The sequence below is a fragment of the Megascapheus bottae genome, chromosome 19 (assembly GCF_031878675.1).
Source record: "Megascapheus bottae isolate mThoBot1 chromosome 19, mThoBot2.hap1, whole genome shotgun sequence".
Lineage (NCBI taxonomy): Eukaryota > Metazoa > Chordata > Mammalia > Rodentia > Geomyidae > Megascapheus > Megascapheus bottae.
Genome location: NC_143527.1, coordinates 41,187,085 through 41,206,611, shown reverse-complemented (window position 1 = coordinate 41,206,611; position 19,527 = coordinate 41,187,085). Strand labels below are relative to the sequence as shown.

At 39.7% G+C, this 19,527-nt stretch overlaps 1 long non-coding RNA gene across 1 annotated transcript in view; it reads left to right on the top strand.

Moving 5' to 3' along the window:
- Positions 1-19,527, top strand: part of LOC150049898 (uncharacterized) — a 76,313-nt gene that overhangs the window by 29,157 nt on the left and 27,629 nt on the right. The window lies entirely within an intron of this gene.

Sequence of the window (19,527 nt, the reverse complement as noted above, 5' to 3'; positions counted from 1 at the left end):
TCTGCCACCTGAGCTAGAGCTCCACTTCTGTATTTTTGGTGGTTACTTGAAGATAAGAGTCCCATAGATTTTCTTGTTTAGGGTTGGCTTCAAAGCTCTGTCTTCAGATCTCAGCCTTCTCGGTAGCTACGATTATTGGCACAAGCCCTTGACGCCAAACTACCCTACATATTTTTACCTTTGGATCAAATAACCACTACTTCAGTCTTGCAGTCTCCCATCTCTATCACTGCCCTTATAGTTTTCATCTCAAATGCCCTAAATGGCCCATGTGTGGAAGGTTTTTGTCCTCCAGGGCAGTGCTACTGTGAGGAGCTGGATCCTTTAGGAGGGGGGCCTAGTGAGAGGGCTTTAGGTCATTGGCGTGCACCCTGAAGGGTGACTGGGAGACTTTTCTCCTTTCTCCTTTTGCCACCCGGCTATGCAGGAAGTAGATTTACTCTACCACAGGCTTCCACTGAGGCATTCTGCCTGCCACAGAGCCAAGGAAGGGAACCAATAGATCCCTGACTGCGGCCTCCAAAACTGATCAAAATTAATTCTTCTCTTTCCAAGTGAATCATCCCTGGGGGCATCGCTATGGTGACACAGTGCTGACTAACCACTCCTGCCGTCCTACGACACAGTTTCCATTTGCCAAGTTAATTTGAAATCTGCTCTGTTCTCACTGTGTGTGATGGGTGGCGGTGCATCCTTCACAGATTCATATGTTGAAACCTTAATCTCAAATGTTTCAGACACTAACCTTATTTGGGCATAGGTTCATTATCAAGATCTGAGGATGGTTGTTTGAAGTCCACCTAGGCAGTAAAGCCTATGAAATTCTTATCTCCAATTAACTACTACCAAGGAAAGAAAGAGAGCCAGCAGTGGAGCTGTGGCTCGAGTGGTAAGAGTGGTAAAGCAGTAGCCCTGAGCACAAAAGCTCAGGGACAATATCCAGGCTGGGAGTTCAAGCCCAGAATCTGCACACACAACACAAGAGAGCTTAGTACAGAGAAACAAACACACAGAGGCAAGATGATGTAGAGGGAACTGAGGAGATGACGTTACCTGCTGACTTGCTGGTAAGGAGGGAGGAAGGTATTAAGGCCACCATTAACCTGCTGCTCCCACTCGTAGGCCTGCAAGGTGTGGAGGAATTAGTGTGAGCTGAGCCCAGTACATCTATAGTCATGGGAGAAACTTGGGGATGAGGAGTGCATAGAACCCGACTTTTTGGGTCAGTCAGCTGAAGCTTATCCACACACTGCGTAGTTTACATAAAGGTAATTTTTTCTCATTCTAAATGGTAGAAGTTCAAAGTTCAGGTCTAGGAGAATTCAGCTTCACCCCCTTGCTTTCTGAAGGTCACTTTGCTTTGTTCTTATGTGGCCTTTCCTCTTTGTGGACAGGAAGGAGGTGGGGAATTAAGGGGTGGGGGGTAGATTTTTCCTTATAAGTTTTCTAATACAGCTCAATTAGGGCTTTCCCCTTTTGGACTTTGTTTTTCCTCATGGCTACTGCTGTACTACCTGAGCCACAGCTCCATTTCTAGATATTTGGTAATTAATAGCAGATCAGAGTCTCATGGGATTTCTTGCCCTGGCTGGCTTTGAACTTTATTCCTCAGATCCTAGCCTCCTGAATAGCTAGGATTACAGGGCACGATTTAACCATGACTGCTTCCCTTCTTCCAGTACAGCCACAGTGGCAATGAGGGTTTCAATACATGGAGTTTGAGGGTATTTGTACCTTCAGTTCATAGCACCCCATCCTCTCCTGATCCTTCTCATCAAAAATCCAGAGCACAGGAAACCTAGAAAAGACCAGTGACCACAAGGAACATGAGTGAGAACATGCCTCCTCCTCCTTCCTCCTCCTCCTCCTCCTCCTCCTCCTCCTCCTCCTCCTCCTTCCTCTCCCCCTCCATGTCCTCTTCCTCTTCCTTCTCCTCTTCTCCCCACTACCCCAAATATCAAAGAAGTGCTTTGCCATCTTCTTCTTTCTCCTCTCTTCTTCTTCTTCTTCTTCTTCTTCTTCTTCTTCTTCTTCTTCTTCTTCTTCTTCTTCTTCTTCTTCGTCTTCTTCTTCGTCTTCTTCTTCTTCTTCTTCTTCGTCTTCTTCGTCTTCTTCGTCTTCTTCGTCTTCTTCGTCTTCTTCTGGAAATTCCTCCCGGAGACTGCAAACTCAAATTTCTCATAAAATACAAGGATCTAAAAATAGGCTTCTGGAGTCTAATCTATTGGTAAGCAAAGACCTCCAGCATTTGACTTACAATTAAAATGAATTGCCTCCAAGTTAATTATAGGCCCATGGTTTGAATAGTTAGATTTTCAATTTTCCACAACATTTATTTAGTGCTTGTGAAAAGCATAGTGCTTCTCTCCAGGAGAGAAGAGTTTGGAAAAGATGTTTTATGTTCCACGAAAGACAGGATTTGAACAGACCTATAGGAATACAGAAGTGAGACAATTCCCCTTTGACTCTAATGATCAGTTAAGGTAGAGCTGGAGGTAGCTCTTAGGGTACTTGGTTATTCAAGAATGGAACAAAAAGCCTTCAGTCTTTAGTTAGGTGTTTGAGGACAGACTCTGTAGTAACTGCATTTGTCCACCTGATGGCACACACGCACCAGGAAGAGCCTGCAGGAGCCTCCACTAGATTTCAGTGTCTCCAAAGATCCTTCGGAGAGGTTAGGGATTGATGGAACAGGCCACTCTTGAAGCTGTGCTTCAGAAACAACTATTCTGCAAGTGATCAAAAGCATTAGAGCAGGGGACAATGCAGTAGCAACGGGAGATCTTAGGGACTCCATGAGGAAGGAGATAAGCATATCTAAGCATGAAGTCTAGAAGTCAGATGTAGGGCTGTTGTAATAGAACAGCGTAGCTTTAAGAACAAATAACAGGGATGGGACAAAGATCAGAGAAGTCAGAGCAACAAGTGAAAGGCCAAGCTGAAAGGGTCTGAGATAAGCAGGCGGCAGATTCTTGGAGGAAGGCAGATTGAGCAGGGGTTTTCTGGAAAAGCCAGGGGAGAGGACAGGACTGAGGTTATAATGCTCGGTCTGGGCTTTTGTCCATGTTCCTTATCGTTGAAGACAGGATGGTTGCTAGATGGAGTCCAACCTTCTGGATCTGTCTGTCTGTCTGTCTGTCTGTCTGTCTGTCTGTCTGTCTATTTTTTGGTGCCAGTAGTGGAGCTTGAACTTAGGGCCTGATACTCTGGCTCCCTCCACACTTTCAAGGCTGGTGCTTTACCACTCAAGCCACACCTTTATTTAGGCTTTTTTGGGTAGGAGTCTCACAGTCTGTTGTACTCAGGCTGGTTTTGAATGGAGATCTTGTGATCTCAGCTTCTTGAGGATCACAATGTGCTCTACCAATGCCCGATGCCAAATTCTTGGTTGATGTAGGAGGATCAAGGGGGTAGAAGCCACACAAGAAGTGGAGACCATGCTCAGCTCAGAGACTGGCGAATCCTTGGTAGGAGTTTAAAACATTTACTGCCAGACTGGTTGAGGTTTTCACATTAGAATCAGTTTTTAAAGATTAAATCAGTGGGGTATCTTCATTTCTTTTCCCCCAGAAATTAAGCTCCATTTTTATGCCTTGACATCCCTACCCCTCATTTTTAATCATTATTTTCTTTTTTTTTTTTGCCAGTCCTGGGCTTGGGTTCAGGGCCTGAGACTGTCCTTGGACTTTCTGTATCACTTGAGACTCAGCACCACTTCCGGCTTTTTTTCTAGCACCACTTCCGGCTTTTTTTCTATGTATGTGGTACTGAGGAATCAAACCCAGGTCTTTGTGCATGCTAGGCAAGCACTCTACCATGAGTGTTTTGTTCCTCTTTTTGTTTCAAGGTTTGTATATCTCATTTGGTAAATAGTGCCATGAGTTATATTTTGCAGTTCCTCCCTCTTGATTCACAGCATCATTACCTTCACATCTGAACACTAACAGAGTAAAGATATATCATAACAGGTCTGCTTCTAAGTCAATAATAGAGAAACAGATCAAGAAGTAATGTTCCTATTACCTGATGAATGTAACAGTAACACCTCTGTACATCACCCCAAACATAAAATAAAAAAGTAAAGTTAAAGCCAGGAGCAAAAAATAATAGAGAAACAGAAGAACTGGAATGGAGAGAGAGCCATCCTGGAGAGCTGTAGTTAGCTGTGGAAAAGTAGCTGCTACAGACCCCTAGAGGTTGCTAAATCCCCCGTTTCCTTCTGCTTTTACTTTCCTAATATTGAATTTTCCTTTGGGGATGAATGTGAGATTAGGGCTGTCATGACTATCTGGTCTACTATCACTAAGAATGAATATGAACAGTAGCCTTATTATAAAACTGAGCATTGGTCATTTATTTTTATAATCCGACTTAATTTCCACGGGGATTTAAAACATAGTATCTAAAAGAAAATTGAAGGCCCAACCTTGGGAAAAGTATTGTAATAGTTTAACTACAGGAAAACTGAGACAAAAGTCTCATAAGACCATTAAAACATGGACTCAGCTCCACTGATTTTAATCTGGTGATGATTCTCCTAGGGTTTGGCTGAATTACATTCATCTCATTAACTAGCTCAAGCAAAACTATTCACAACTGAAAAAGACACAGTTATTTATGAGCAATGCCATTTATACACAAAACTGACAAATACTAATTACAAAGGTCTACTTGTCTGAATGGGTGAGAGATTTCCTAGATTCTACTACTTGCCTTTCACTAGTTTTATTTCACTTAATCCGTGTAAGGACTTTCTTCTTCCTTTCTTCTTCCCTTCCCTCTGTCCTTTCCCTCCCTCCCTTCCTCCCTTCCTTTCTCCCTTCCTTTTCCCCTTACTTTCTGGCTTTCCTGTACTGGGGCTTAAACTCAGGGCCTTATGCTCTTATTTGGCCTCTTTGCTCAAGGATGAGAGACTGCCACTTGAGCCCCAGATCCATTTATGACTTTTGACTGGTTAAATGGAGATCAGAGTCTCACAGACTTTCCTGCCCAGGCTGGCTTTGAACAGTGATCCTTCAATCTCAGCCTCTTGGTTGGCTAGAATTATAGATAGGAGCCATGGGCACCTGATTGTAACTGTTTCTCTTTGGAGACATTTTTGTTTGTTTCCATGTTTACTATTCTATTAAATGAACATCTGACTTCCTACAAGCAAACTTACTGTATTTCTCATTAGGCAAAGTTTTGTAAAGTTTACTGAGGTTAGGAAAATGTAGTCATGAGGCTATGACAATTAATTGTAGGAAATTAGCTATCAAGGTAGCTGGGTTCTTGTACTGAACATATTCTGTATTAGGTGACTGTGAGCAAATCACTTTAAGTATCTTCAACCTCAGTTTACTTAATTGTAACATAAAGATATTATCTACCTGCTTTGCACACTAGGATTTTAGCAAGATCACATGGAATTTGTCTAAAAGTGGCTGTTCAGTAGTAATATGCTGTACAATTGTAAAGATTAGCATTGGCTCTCACTCAGTAAATTGAATGACACAGTGGCCTATTGCCCTTGTAACTTCTGTAATGTCAAGCTTATATTTTTAAGACATTGTAATTGGATCTGTCAGTCAGGTATTGATGACTCATGCCTATAATCCTAGCTACTCAGGAGGCTCAGATCTGAGGATCACAGTTTGAAACCAACCCAGAAAGACCACAAAACTCTTACCACCAATTAAACACCAAAAAGCCAAAAGTGAATCTATAGCTTAAGTGGTAAAGCACGAGCCTAAAGTAAAAATCTAAGGAAGGGGCTGGGAGATTGACCTAGTGGTAGAGTGCTTGCCTAGAATGCATGAAGACCTGGGTTCAATTCCTCTGTACCACATACATAGAAAAATCCGGAAGTGGTGCTGTGGCTCAAGTGGTAGAGCTCTCTAACCTTGAGAAAGCCCAAGGACAGTGTTCAGGCCCTGAGTTCAAGTCCCAGGACCAGCACATTAGAAAGTTGGTTCTTGGGAAAAACAAGTGAGGAGCTAACAATGTTCACCAAATGTACTCACTACTTTACGTATGTAACTGTAACCCCTCTGTAATCACCTTGACAATAAAAAAGTAAATTAAAAATTCACAAAGCAAAAAGAATTGGTTCTGCATGCAAGATTACTAATTTATATTTTTAAAAATAACAGCACCTAGGAAAATCTCTTATACCTAAGTAGATCATATGAAACAGTGAACTTGAACTTCCTGGCCCTGGATAAGCTCGTGTTCTCGTGGAACCAGGGAAAACATCTATCCCACTGCCTGGTATTTGTGGGGCTGTGCCCCAAACCCAGCAGCAAGGCAGGCAAAACTGCTTTTAAAATTTTTAATTATAAATTGTTCTGATTGACAGGTAATATGTATAGGCTTTTATGAGGTTTAATATGAAACTTTCTCTGAGTCATGTATTTTTTTTCATGCAAGCCTTGGTTATCCACCTTTGCTTTTTCCTTGGATAAATGATTTATAAAATCTGTATTTGTTTTGTGCTCTGATTCAACATGGCCAATATGATTTAACAAACGAAACCAACATCATGATACTCCTGGTAAGAGCTGACTGAGTGTGGCATTTCATATGTCTCTGAGAAAAATTAAAAGATGTTTGGGGCTACACTCACAGAAACATAACTCAAAGAACATCACAGACTGGTGGTAGGAAGTGGGCCAAGAAAAGGAGGCCCCTTCTTATCCAGCTGTCATGCAAAACATCCAAATTTACTTTTCTTTCAAGTGTTATTTGAAGTCTGAAGCTCTGCATCAGAATGATTTGCTCTTGATTTTTGCCCAAATTGGTCAAACCAGGCAGTCTGCCATCAAAGTGTGAGCCAGTCAGCCTCCAATTTCAGAGTGAGACTGAGAAGGGAAATACATTAAGAAAACAGAATTGATTTCATTCAGAAATAATTGAATTCACTTCTTGAATGATGGATACAAGCTGACCAAAAGTTATTGATTGAGAAAATAAGAGCTTGAAATGTTTTAACTTAATCCATAGTATTTTAAAGAAAAAAAAAGAAAACAAGGTGGCCAGGAGTTTGGCCTAGTGGTAGAGTGCTTGCCTAGCATGCATGAAGACCGGGGTTTGATTCCTCTGTTCCACAAACATCGAAAAAAAGCCGGAAGTGGTGCTGAGGCTCAAGTAGTAGAGCTCTAGCTTTCAAAGTCCAAAGACAGTGTTCAGGCCCTGAGCTCAAGTCCAAGACTGGCAAAAAAAAAATGAAACCAAGGAAGCTCTAATATTAATTTGTGTTCTGTTCTACTGAACTTTGATTCTACCTAAATGTGAATTTGGGAGTGATATTTGCCTGTGAATTTAGAGGATACCCCATTTCAAAGAAAGGGACAAGTGATCCCTGGGTGAGGAGCGGAGGCAGCCATCACCACTGATGAACAAAAGTATTCTGGAATTAGATACATACCCACTGAGTGACACATATCAAAATGGTTAAGATGTCTTGGAAGATGTTTTAAACACTAGCTTGCTGTGTTTCCCTACAGTTTTCTGCAGGAAAATAGCTTGGCATTCTCTACTACCCCTGCTTTAACATTTTTAGTAATTATTATGTTTTGGTTGGCAAAACGTACCTGTACACCTTCCCATGGTCAACATGATTTTTCAATATATGGATGCCATGTACAATGATTAAGTCAAGGGAACACAGTTGCTATCTCATTTGATTCTCCTTTTTTCTACAAGGAGTCATTTGAAATTTATTCTCCAAGTTATTTCAAAAGATATGACCATTAGTATTGACCATATCCCTCCTGCTGCACAGTCTCTCATGAGTTTTCTTCCTCCTATCTATCTCAAACTTCAGACACTGATAACAAAGGTATCCATTTCCTCCCTCTAGCTTCTGGTACCATGTTTCTGCAGAGTTTTTCCTCTTCCTGTCGTTGTTGTTTGTTTATTGGTTTATTTTGAGACTCAAGATCCTGGAGCTTCATCTTCCTAGAAGCTAGGGAAAATGATCCCTAACTCACCTAGCAACATTCTGTTCTTCTTTGAAGAGCTCAGAGTTTTTAGGTTCTACACATAGGTGGGTTCACCTGTTATTTGGTCTTCTGTGCTCTGCTTATTTCTCTTAGCATAATGTCCCCCAGGCTCGTCTATACTGCTACTTATCACAGAATTTACTACTTTTTCAAGAATGAGTAATATTCCACCTGACATGCTGCAGAAAAAGAAAATTGAATCCTTATTTCATACCATGAGCTTTAAGTTGTTAAACATGGGACTTAAAACAATAAAGCTACTTGAAGAAAGCACAGAGAAAAAAGTGCCACAACATTGATCTTGGCAATCAGGTTTTGGATACTTCTTCAAAACCACAGGTACCAAAATAAAAAAAAATAAACAGATGGAATTATATCAAATCAAAAAAAGAATATTTGTACACAGTAAAGGAATCAACTAATAAAATGAAGAGACAGCCCACAGAGGGGAGAAAATGTCTGCAAGCCATAGATCTGATGAGGTTTCTTATTCAAATATATCCTCTTACATATCCACACACATATATACATGTATACGAAACTTTATCAATGCAATAGCACAATAGCAAGAAAAGTCTTTTTTTTTTTTTTTTTTTTTTTTTTTTGCCAGTCCTGGGCTTTCGCTCAGGGCCTGAGCACTGTCCTTGGGTTTTCTCAAGGCTAGAGTTCTACCACTTGAGCCACAGCACCACTTCTGGTATATTTTCTATGTATGTTGTACTGAGGTATCGAACCAGGGTCTTCGTGCATGCTAGGCAAGCACTCTACCACTAGGCCAAACTCTCAGCCCCAAGAAAAGAGTCTTTTTTTTTTTTAAGGCAGAGATCATGTTATGGTTTGGATATGGAATTGTCCGCACAGGCTCATGTGTTAAAGACTGGGTTTCTCAGATGGTGGCACTGTTTGGGGAGACTCTGGGAACATTAGGACTTGCTGTCTCTTGGAGGAAGAAGGCTGCCAGGTGTGTCTTTGGAGGATGCATCTTGTTCCTGGCCCAGAGCTGTCTGCTTCTCTCTGCTTCCTGTCCCTCAGCAGTGGGAAAGTCTCTCTGCTACACACTCAGAAGCACCATGCTCTGCTCCAAGGCTAGAGAGTATTGAGAGCCCACAGGCTTTTATTGTTATGATGATATGACTGTGACTGTTTTACTGCAAAGCAGAATTAATGAATGTTTCCTCCTTCCCATTGTTCACTCAGGGCCCAGCTATGTAAAACTGCTGATGTGTACATGCCTTCCTTGCAAAGGTTATTCATGCAAAAATGCTTACTATCGGGGCCGGGAGTTTGGCCTAGTGGTAGAGTGCTTTGCCTAGCATGCATGAAGACCAGGGTTCAATTCCTCATTTCCACATACATAGAAAAAAGCCGGAAGTGGTGGTGAGGCTCAAGCAGTAAAGCTCTAGCCTTGAGAAAATCCAAGGACAGCGCTCAGGTGCTGAGCTCAAGCCCCAGGACTGGCAAAAAAAAAAAAAAAATGCTTACTATTACTGAGCCTGAGAATTATGCAGAAAAAAACCTAACCAAACACCTGTTAGATTGGCTATTATTAAAAAAGATAAAAGATAATGTGTTAGTGAAAATGTAGAGAAAAGGGAATCCTTAGACTCTGTAAGTGAGGATGGAAACTGGTAGAGGTATTTGGGAACACACTATGGAAATTGTTTTAAAAAAAATAAAGAACTGCCATAAGATCCGGAAATCCCACTTCTGGGTACATATCCAACAGAATTGAAATCAACATGTCAAATTCATATTTATATTCCTGTGTTCATTGTAGCATTAGTCTTAATCACCCTGCTTTTGTATGGATTTAAAGCCTGGAGACTGGCAGGCATGGTATCTATAAAAGAATGAGAAAAAAAATGGCCTAGGTAAAGACAGATGATGCCTACTTCTTTATTTTTCCATTTCCCTCCATCCTTTCCTTTCTTTCTTTCTTTCTTTCTTTCTTTCTTTCTTTCTTTCTTTCTTTCATTCTTTATTTCCTTCTCTTTTTCCCCTCCCTCTCTCCCTCTCTCCCTCCCTCCCTCTCTCACTCTCCTGCCTGTCTGTCTTTCTTTCTTTCCCCTCTCTCACTCCCTCTTTCTCTCCCTTCTTCTCTCCCTCCCTCCCTCTTTCCCTCCATCCCTCCTTCTCTCCTTTCTTTCTTTCTTTCTTTCTTTCTTTCTTTCTTTCTTTCTTTCTTTCTTTCTTTCTTTCTCCTTCCTTCCTTCCTTCCTTCCTTCCTTCTTTCCTTCCTTCCTTCCTTCCTTCCTTCTTTTCTTACCTCCATCTCTTTCTCTATTATCAATTTAATCTGTTTGTATGTCAGGGACATGCATGATAATTTAGGGAATATTAAGAATGCAATGGTTCTATGATTGTGTGTTAAAGTGATTTAACAAAATAATTGTTCTGTGTCTGTAGATCTATGAGAAAAATGCAAATGTAGCCAGGTATTAGTAACTGGTGCATTTAGGTAGAAGATACGTAATTCTAGTTTTTCCAATGTGATTTTTTTTCCAAGACAGAACTTTCTTGGGTAAGAAAACAAGTGATAACAAGAATGTAAGAGATTGAAATGATAGACAGTATCTTCTTTAGCCACAGTGCAAAGAAAGGAAAACTCAAGAGCTAAAGGAAAAAAGGAAAATTCATTTTTTCATATTTATTGTAATTAATAGAAGGGTTACATTATATTCACCAGATAGAAGGTTCATTACTTCACAAACATTGATACCCTTTCTCATGTTTTGGTCTCCATTTCCCTCCCCTGACCCTGCCCCTCATCTAGTTTTTCCCCCTTCCCTATCCTATTTCAATAACCAAATAAACATATATACAATATATCAGATAATAAGGTAAAATACTTAACCATATGAGATAACCAAGGGACAGCAGAGCCCAAGGTTTCTACTGATTATGACAAATAAGGGAAATCATTGAGCCTATGTTCCTTTGAGTCTGGCTTACTTCACTTAATATGATTTTTTCTAAGTCTTTCTATTTCCTTACAAATGGGGTGATGTCATTCTTTCTGATGGCAGCATAGACTTCCATTGTATATAAATACCATATCTTGTTGATCCAATCATCAACTGAGGGGCATGTAGGTTGGTTCCATGTCTTCGCTAGGGTAAATAGTGCTGCAATGAACATTGTTGTGCTAGTGGATTTAGTATGTCCTTGTTTCTGGACGGTTGGGTAAATGCCAAGTAGTGGAATTGCTGGGTCATAGGGGAGCTCTATGTTTAGTCTTTTGAGGAACTGCCGTACTGCTTTCCATACACCAACAGTGTAGTAGTGTAAGTAAACACTTCACATCCCTATTCTTCCCCCTTCTAGAATTCATGCAATTCCCCTTGCTAGAATTCAACTTGAGAATACATAGCTAGCTGCATAAATGCCAAAGACCCTAACAGTAGGGACTTTGCTAGACTGCATTTCCCTACAAGAATGGCATCAAAACTGACCCAATAAAACAAAGCTCCCATACAGCCCCAAACCTCCACATACAAACACCCTAACCCAACCACAGGATCAACAGGATCAAGTGAAAGTACCTTCGGTCCCATTAGGAGCTATGGTGATGGTAGAGACATATTATTTTCACCTGCAATTCCAAGTACCATAGTTTGTCTCATTCTGAAACACACAGCTGGGGCCTGCTCAGTGAAGTCACAGCCCGAAGGAGCAGACAGCAAGAGAGAGGAAATAAAGAATGTGGTGCCAGTTCCCACGCTAGCGGCTAGCCCCTATGTCATCATACTTGTAACCAGCATTGTCGACGTGCAGGGGATAATTTCCTGCAGTAGCCAGCATCTCTCAGGCTGCAAAGTGCCATCCTAAGCGAGCCAATGGCTGTGATGGAAGATACCAAGTGTCTGTAGAGACACAGATCTGTGCAGGAGATGGATGAACTCTGCCTGTGTGTGTGTGTGTGTGTGTGTGTGTGTGTGTGTGTGTGTGTGTGTGTGTGTGTACTTTATCCATGTCAGGCAGTGTGACACCAGCTGTCCAAATTTATGTCAAACTCAGCCAAGTTCTATTAATGTTTAGCAGAGCTTTGCATTTACAAATTGCAGAAGTATCTCAAAGTACATTAATATTTCTTACATTTTAGACAACTTCATTTATTCAGGAGAAATTCAGGCATCTTTGACAGGAGGCAAGAAGGATAGGCAACAGGAACACAAAAAGTCTGATTTCAGGAGACCATGTTTGTTCTGTGTTAAAACCGATGCATCTTGAAGTGGTATTCATTGTTTCTGTAGATCAGCCCTATTTAAATCCTGCAGTATGAATTTGAGGGCTGGAGATGTGGCTCAAGTTAGAAAGCACCAGCTTAGCAAGCATGAAGCTTTGCCTACAAATCCCAGGACTGTCAAAAAAATAAAGCAAAATGAAACAAAATAGCATGGATCTGAAAAGCATGATGAAAACTAGCGGATAATTTAAAATTTGAAAAGAAGTGATCAGCTCTGAATGCCTGAGAGAAAGAATAAAACCTATATGAAGATGAAAAGGGAGAAAGTAGAGTGGAATTAATTTTAAGTCCTTTTGTTAGACTCATTAGAGTCTCAGAGGCACCCCAACTGGCCTCTAATACGAAGAGTTATTTATAGTGATATAGCTGAATGGTTAACATCAATATGAAGCACAGGTGCTTGGATGGTTATTATTTTTTTAAGTAAAACTTGCTGCACTAATTTTTTAATAACTGCTATTCTATATCTGGTTTCAGGACCTCCTATGAATATCAAAATTGAAGAACACTCAAATCTCTTATGTAGAATGATACAGTATTTGCCCTAAACGATGTACCATCTTTTATATGCTTTATATTTCTCTAGATTGCTTATAAAATACACTGAAATGTAAAGTCTGTATTATTATACTGTTTAGGGAATGGTAAGATAAAACCTCGTCACATTACAGATATAATTTTAAAAAGCAATTTGGATCCACAATTGGTTGAATCTGTGGCATAGCATCTTTAGGATATGAAGACAATACAATATGATACAGTAATAAAACTGAAAGGATTGAAATGTGACCCAGAAAGATCCCCTCCCACTAATCACCCAAAATCTCCATTAGTTCAATTCCATGATAATTATTCATTGCAAAAATTTTCTCACTCAGATTACTTGGTAGTTTCTGTCCTGATACACACCAGAAATAATCTCACAACCTTGTTCAGTTTTTACTATCACTTATCAATAGCCACTCCATTTTTCTGTGTGAAATTGTTTCTACTTTACAATGAACTCCTTGTGTCTACATAGCTTTTTCCACTGGGGGAAAAATGTGAAACAAGAGCCTGACTTCTGAATTGTGAACAGCGTGGAGATACAATGAATTTATGTTTCTATTTGGTCATCCAAGAAATTATAATGGATAGAATCTGAAAAAAATTGTTAAGTGTTGAGGGTAAGGATCTGAGCAACATTTTCTGTTATTAGCAGACATCTGGCACTTTCTGTTTCTCTATTCTCTCCTTCCTCGGGAACAGAAAAGGAAAGAGAAGATTAGACTATTTGGGCATGGGAGACTGAAATTAATTATGGAAAGCAGAACACGGCCTTTTCCAATTCCAATTTCTGAATTATTCAAATGTGGGCATTGGCAAGAGAAACCTCCAGTATTATACAGTGAATGCATGCCGAATGCTTGCCTTGAAAACCAAGGCTCCCAGCTGTTTCCAAACTCACCACACCCTCCAGGCACAAGTTTCAAATCTTCAATGTCACAGGGTCTGCATCTCACCTCTCCTCCAAATTTATTCATGATCCATGATGGTGTTTTGGCCCTTTGGGTCACTTTAACAGAACCCTCAATAATAAGCCTGAATTAACATAGTGCCTAATAATAATAAATACTAAATGGCCATTGTACCCATTTTTATTGAAAACCCATTTGTAGTCTCACATCAGAGCTTTATATAACCAAATTAACTAATTGGTAGGACTTGATTATGGAAAGAATGTGCAAATATAGTTGGACACAGGAACAGTTTTACTCAATTGTTTTGTTCATAGACAAGCTAGATTTCTGATATGAACAGTATTGGTAATTAACTAAAAATTGCACACCAGTTAACACTTTAGCAGTTACTCTAGCAATATTAGTTTCTTTTGAGGTCATGCTAAGACTGAAGAAATCATACATAGCTTGGCAAAAAGACAGCTAGAAATTAGGGATTTCTAAGTTACATTTTTTGAGGTTTGCATTTGTTACTTACGATTCTCTCTCTCTCTCTCTCTCTCTCTCTCTCTCTCTCTCTCTCTCTCTCTCTCTCTCTCTCCTCTCTCTCTCTCCTCTCTCCCTCTCTCTCTCTCTCTCTCTCTCTCTCTCTCTCTCTCTCTCTCTCTCTCTCTCTCTCTCTCTCTCTCTCTCTCTCTCTCTCTCTCCTTAAGAATTGAACTCAGGGCCGGGAGTTTGGCCTAGTGGTTAAAGTGCTTGCCTAGCATGCACGAAGACCCAGGATCGATTCCTTGGTGCCACATACATAGAAAAAAGCCAGAAGTGGTGCTGAGGCTCAAGTGGTAGAGCTCTAACCTTGAGAAAGTCCAAGGGCAGTGCTCAGGCCCTGAGCTGAAGCCCAGGACTGGCAAAAAAAAAAAAAATTGAACTCAGGGCCAAGGCTCTGTTCCTGAATTTTTTTTTTTAAGGCCAGTGATCTGTCACTTGAGCTGCTGCTCCACTTCTGACGTTTTGGTGGTTACTTTGATATCAGAGTCTCACAGGCTTTCCTGCCCAGGCTGGTTCTAGGATTACAGGTGCGAATCACTAGTTAACTACTTGTCCAATGTCATGCCTCATCCCAAAATAAATAGACTGTTGATTCTTTCATTGGAACACACTGTTTCTTGGGAGAGGACTTTACTTTGAATTTTTCAAATGCTAGGCCCAGTTTAAGCACTCAGGTTGTACTTGTGAACTAAGGAAAATGATAATTTGCAGAGAGAGAGAGAGAGAGAGAGAGAGAGAGAGAGAGAGAGAGAGAGAGAGAGAGAGAGAGAGAGATTTCAAATTCCTATTGATAGAGCCCAACTGCCTAAAAGTGACATAAATTATCTCAAGAGAGTTTCAAAGTGACATGACAAGGCTCTTTGAGTCTTCAGAACATCAAATGGCTTTCACAGAAAGAAAGCACTTATAAGAGGGCTAAAGTAAGGAGGGTGAGAAATGAGAACTTTTGGTGGAGGCTATTCTAAAAAAATGAGCAAAGAATGGATCACTTCTAAACACATTCCTCTATATTTTAATATAATTGATTGGCATTTTTTTCATGCACCTATTTGAATTAACCAGTTGCTAGCTTTCTGTTATATATTTTTTACTTAAAAGAGTGGTGTATATTGAAAAATTAAAGAAAAAATTCTGTCACCTATACTAGATTCATCCTAAGACTATTCTTTTTAAAATTCATTTGGACGAAGTAGCATAGGATGCATGATTAGTTTGACCTTCTTTAGACACAGATACATAGAAAATAGCCACTTATTCATTTGTTTTTGCAGTAATTCAGGAAATATCCCATGTGCAGAAAGAAAAATGCTCCTATAATTAATTTCCTTAGTTTTCTGGTTTTCTTAGTTATACGTACATATGTATATATATATGCATGTATTTCTATATAGTGTATATTTCCATTTGCAGATATATGCACACACATTTGTATATGAATATATATATATATATATATATATTTGCACATCTTGTTTTACTGTGAAGAGTAGCACATGTTTGATGGTTAAAACGTAAAGTTTCAGAGGTAGAACCCAGAGAGGCCCGTGTTTTTGTAGTCTTTTTGGACCCTCTATGCAGCAAACAAACCTTCCTCTTGTGTCAACCCTCCGGATTCCCTGGAGAGCAAAGATCTTCTTATCTACTGTCAGACAAATGAGAATGGTTTCTTTGTAATTGGTTCCTATACAGAAATACTGAGAAATATTGCCAGGTGTATGGCTGGCTTTGAACTGTAATATTCACATTTCAGATTCCTTAGCAAGCAGCTGGGAGTACAGGAATTAGCCACCAGCACCTGGCTGTTTTGGTTCTCTCTCTCTCTCTCTCTCTCTCTCTCTCTCTCTCTCTCTCTCTCTCTCTCTCTCTCTCTCTTTCTCTCTCTTTCTCTCTCTCTCTCCTCTTTCTCTCTCTCTCCCTCCTCTTCTCTTTTCCTCCAAGAGTTTTATACCTAATTTATTTTAAACATCCCTTTTATCAAAGTTTTTCTTTAGTGAAATTACGTTTTGAAAACCAAATCACTGATCCAATACAGCTATGTAGATTATAAATGGAAATAATGATTTACAGCAATAGTTAAAGCATATTTTGATCGGTAATCACTTTAGAGTTAACAAAGGGAAAACTTGCTACTTTAACATTAATTTTTCTTTTAAATTAAAGACCCCTCTGTTCACTAGAGGTTACAATAGTTGCTTCTGTCATTGGAACTGATGTGATGAGCTCAGATATCCAACAACCCATTTTTCTCATCGCTATTTTCATCTCGAAGACAAATTTTGCCTAGTGCTTCTTGGAACATCATGTGACTTTTTTCCATCCCTTTTTAATTTTCCAGATGTAAAATGGAAATCCAAAGGGTTTTTTTTTCCTTTAAAGTCCTATTAAATGCATATCGTTGCTTTATCTGCTTTTGCTTTTGTCTATTTCCTACACAATATTCTTTCAATGTTAGACCACATATAAGGTGGTGGTCCCATAAGATTAGAGTTGAGATGAATATATCCTATTGTGTAGTCACACAATATTCTGCATATGTTCTAGTAGTTGTTATAATGTATTAGTGTAATGTAATGGTTGTGTGTATGTAATGATGAGGATGATGCTAGCATAAAGAACTCTACTTCCTGTCAGTCATATAAAGCTACAATACACATAATATTTGATAGTGGCAATAAGTAACTATGCTAATACTTTCTATATTATAATTTTTATCACTAATTAACATTAATTCCATCAGAAAGCCATGTCCAGTGATTGGCCTATACTAGGCAGACTTGTGATGACATGATGCACAAAGTGTTCAGAGGACAGTGAACTCACCAAATGACACATTGCTCCCAACTTAACTTCATGGGCTTTTCACTGGGGATGATAAATAACTGAATGCATACATTAGCTCATTGATTCCCATGGGTAAGTGAATGAGGTAAAGGACACCACTAGAATTTGACTCATCATTGGGATAACTAGGGTCTGCAGAGATGAAACAGTCTACTTAGGGCACCCAGCTCTTCAGTGTCAGAATGAACCTGCTACTTTGAAGCAACTTGATATAACTTTCCAAATTTCATAAAGCTCTGTAAGTAGTTATTTTCCATGTAGAATATATTCTTTCTTTCTTCTGGCCCACTTTCCTTTCCACATCAAAGCCCATAGAAGCATACCTTTGTTTAATATAAATCTCTAGCCAAGCAATAGTGGTTCACACATGTAATTCTAGCTCCTCAGGAAGCAGAGGGCTGAAGATTATGGGGCAAATCCAGCCTTAGAAGAAATGTTGTGAGACTCTTAATATCCAACTAACCATCAAAAAATCCAGAAGTGAAGCTGTAACTCAAGTATCTAGTCTTGACCAAAATAGCTCAGGGACAATGCTCAGGCCCTGAGTTCCAGCCCCAGGAAAAACAAAACAACACAACATAACAAAAACAAAACAACACAACACAACAAAAACCCCACAAGAAACAATAACAGCAACAAAAATCTCTATTAAATCACTTACATCTGTGAATTAACCATTCTGATGACTTCTTACTTTTGGTACACAGTTTCTATCAAGAATCTGCTTCAGTTGTTTACAAACAGTTCAAGACACAATTCTACAAAACAGTGCAGCTATTACAATAGTTTTATTTAATTCTGCTAAATTAGAGAGAATGGATTTCTTTTTGAAAGATGAAGTTAGTATGGAGAGGTTCTACTTGGTGAACCCACTAGCATGAGGGGCCACTCGTGCAACTCTGTACCTCTGACTTTACAATGGTGTCTTCTCTACCATTGTTACTTACCAGCACTCGGCCTCCACCTTTATTCTAAGTATGTATCACAAAAGACTGAGAATAAAGGAAGTAAAGATAGAAAGCTTGGGAGGAAGCACTGATGTTATCTTGCCAGGATAAGAGAAAAGAAAAAGTATAATACTTTTAAAGAGAGAAAATTACAAGTATAACTTCTGCTAAGAAGGAACAAAAAGAACCTGAAATCTTTGTGGACATTTGAGCAGCACTGACGTGTGTGCTTCAGAGTCTCATCCCTAGGTCATTTGTGCGATAGACATTTTACATGGTTGTAGTGCTATCTATTCCTTTGTAGGTGAATTAGTAAAAAAAAAAAGTCTTTTGCAAATATGCCTAATAATGTAGAAGGCACTCTGGGTCACTTAAGAACTGGACATACATGATGAGGTCTGCTTTGAGAAGACAGTCACAAACCCTCACTAACTCAACCAATTGTTTTCTGAACTTTATAATACGAGTGAGATTGAACTCTCCCATGCATACGGGGGCAAATTGGAAAGTAATATTTGGAAGTCTTTGGTATCCTTATGTTTAAGAAGATAGTTTTCAGCAGAGTTTCTATTGCTGCTTCTACATGTCAGAGGCTCAGTGTTCTAAATATAATGATACTTCTGGACAATCAGTGCCTTTCCATATTTACAGATAAGAAGGATAAAGAGCCTTCTGAGTGCCTGAAACTAGGTATACATCGCTCTTGGTTATCCCTCAGCTCTTTACAGTTGACTTGTTTAAACTGTGAAGGAAGTGAGAATGGCAATCAATACACAGCACTTTATATGCCTGATCACATTTATCTCCATAAAAATAGGCAAAAGAGGTACTACCACTCCACACTAATAAATACATGGAAAGAGAAGAAAGAATCTCAGAGGAACACTCAGGTGCATTCTCAGTCCTCAAGGTGGTAGAACATAACTGTCCACTGTTGAAGTGTGGACTGTGTGTGGAAACTTGCTTCCAGAGAGTATAGTATAATCTTGAGGAAAAGAGCTTTTAATTCAGAACCTGACAAGTGAAATGGGAAGGAGAGTCCCCAAAAGATCACATGGAGCTTAGCTCACAAACCTCCCTTGGGAAGGAAGGCTCATTTATCCATGGCCTCTCTGCTTGCAGTGGTCCAAGTGTGTTCTCTACTGAGTATCAACCCCATACATAGGTTTCTTTGTTCTAGATAAAACCCTTATTCAGGAAGAGAGATTCAGGCTTTTGGGGCAGGATGGTGTTCACCTACTAGCAAAAGTCATAGGCACAAAAGCACGCAGGCTAACAGAGATCTGGTGGAGTCTACCATGCAAGAGTGAAGAGTTTGGGATGTGTGATCACTCATAGACACAGACATTCTGCTGCAAAGGATAATCAACATCATCATTATTATTATATTATCTGTGTGTGTGTGTGTGTGTGTGTGTGTGTGTGTGTGTGTGTGTGTGTGTGTTGGTACTAGGACTTGAAGTTGGGGGCCTGGATGCTGTCTCTGAACTCTTTTGCTCAAGGCTATCACTGTATCACTGTAG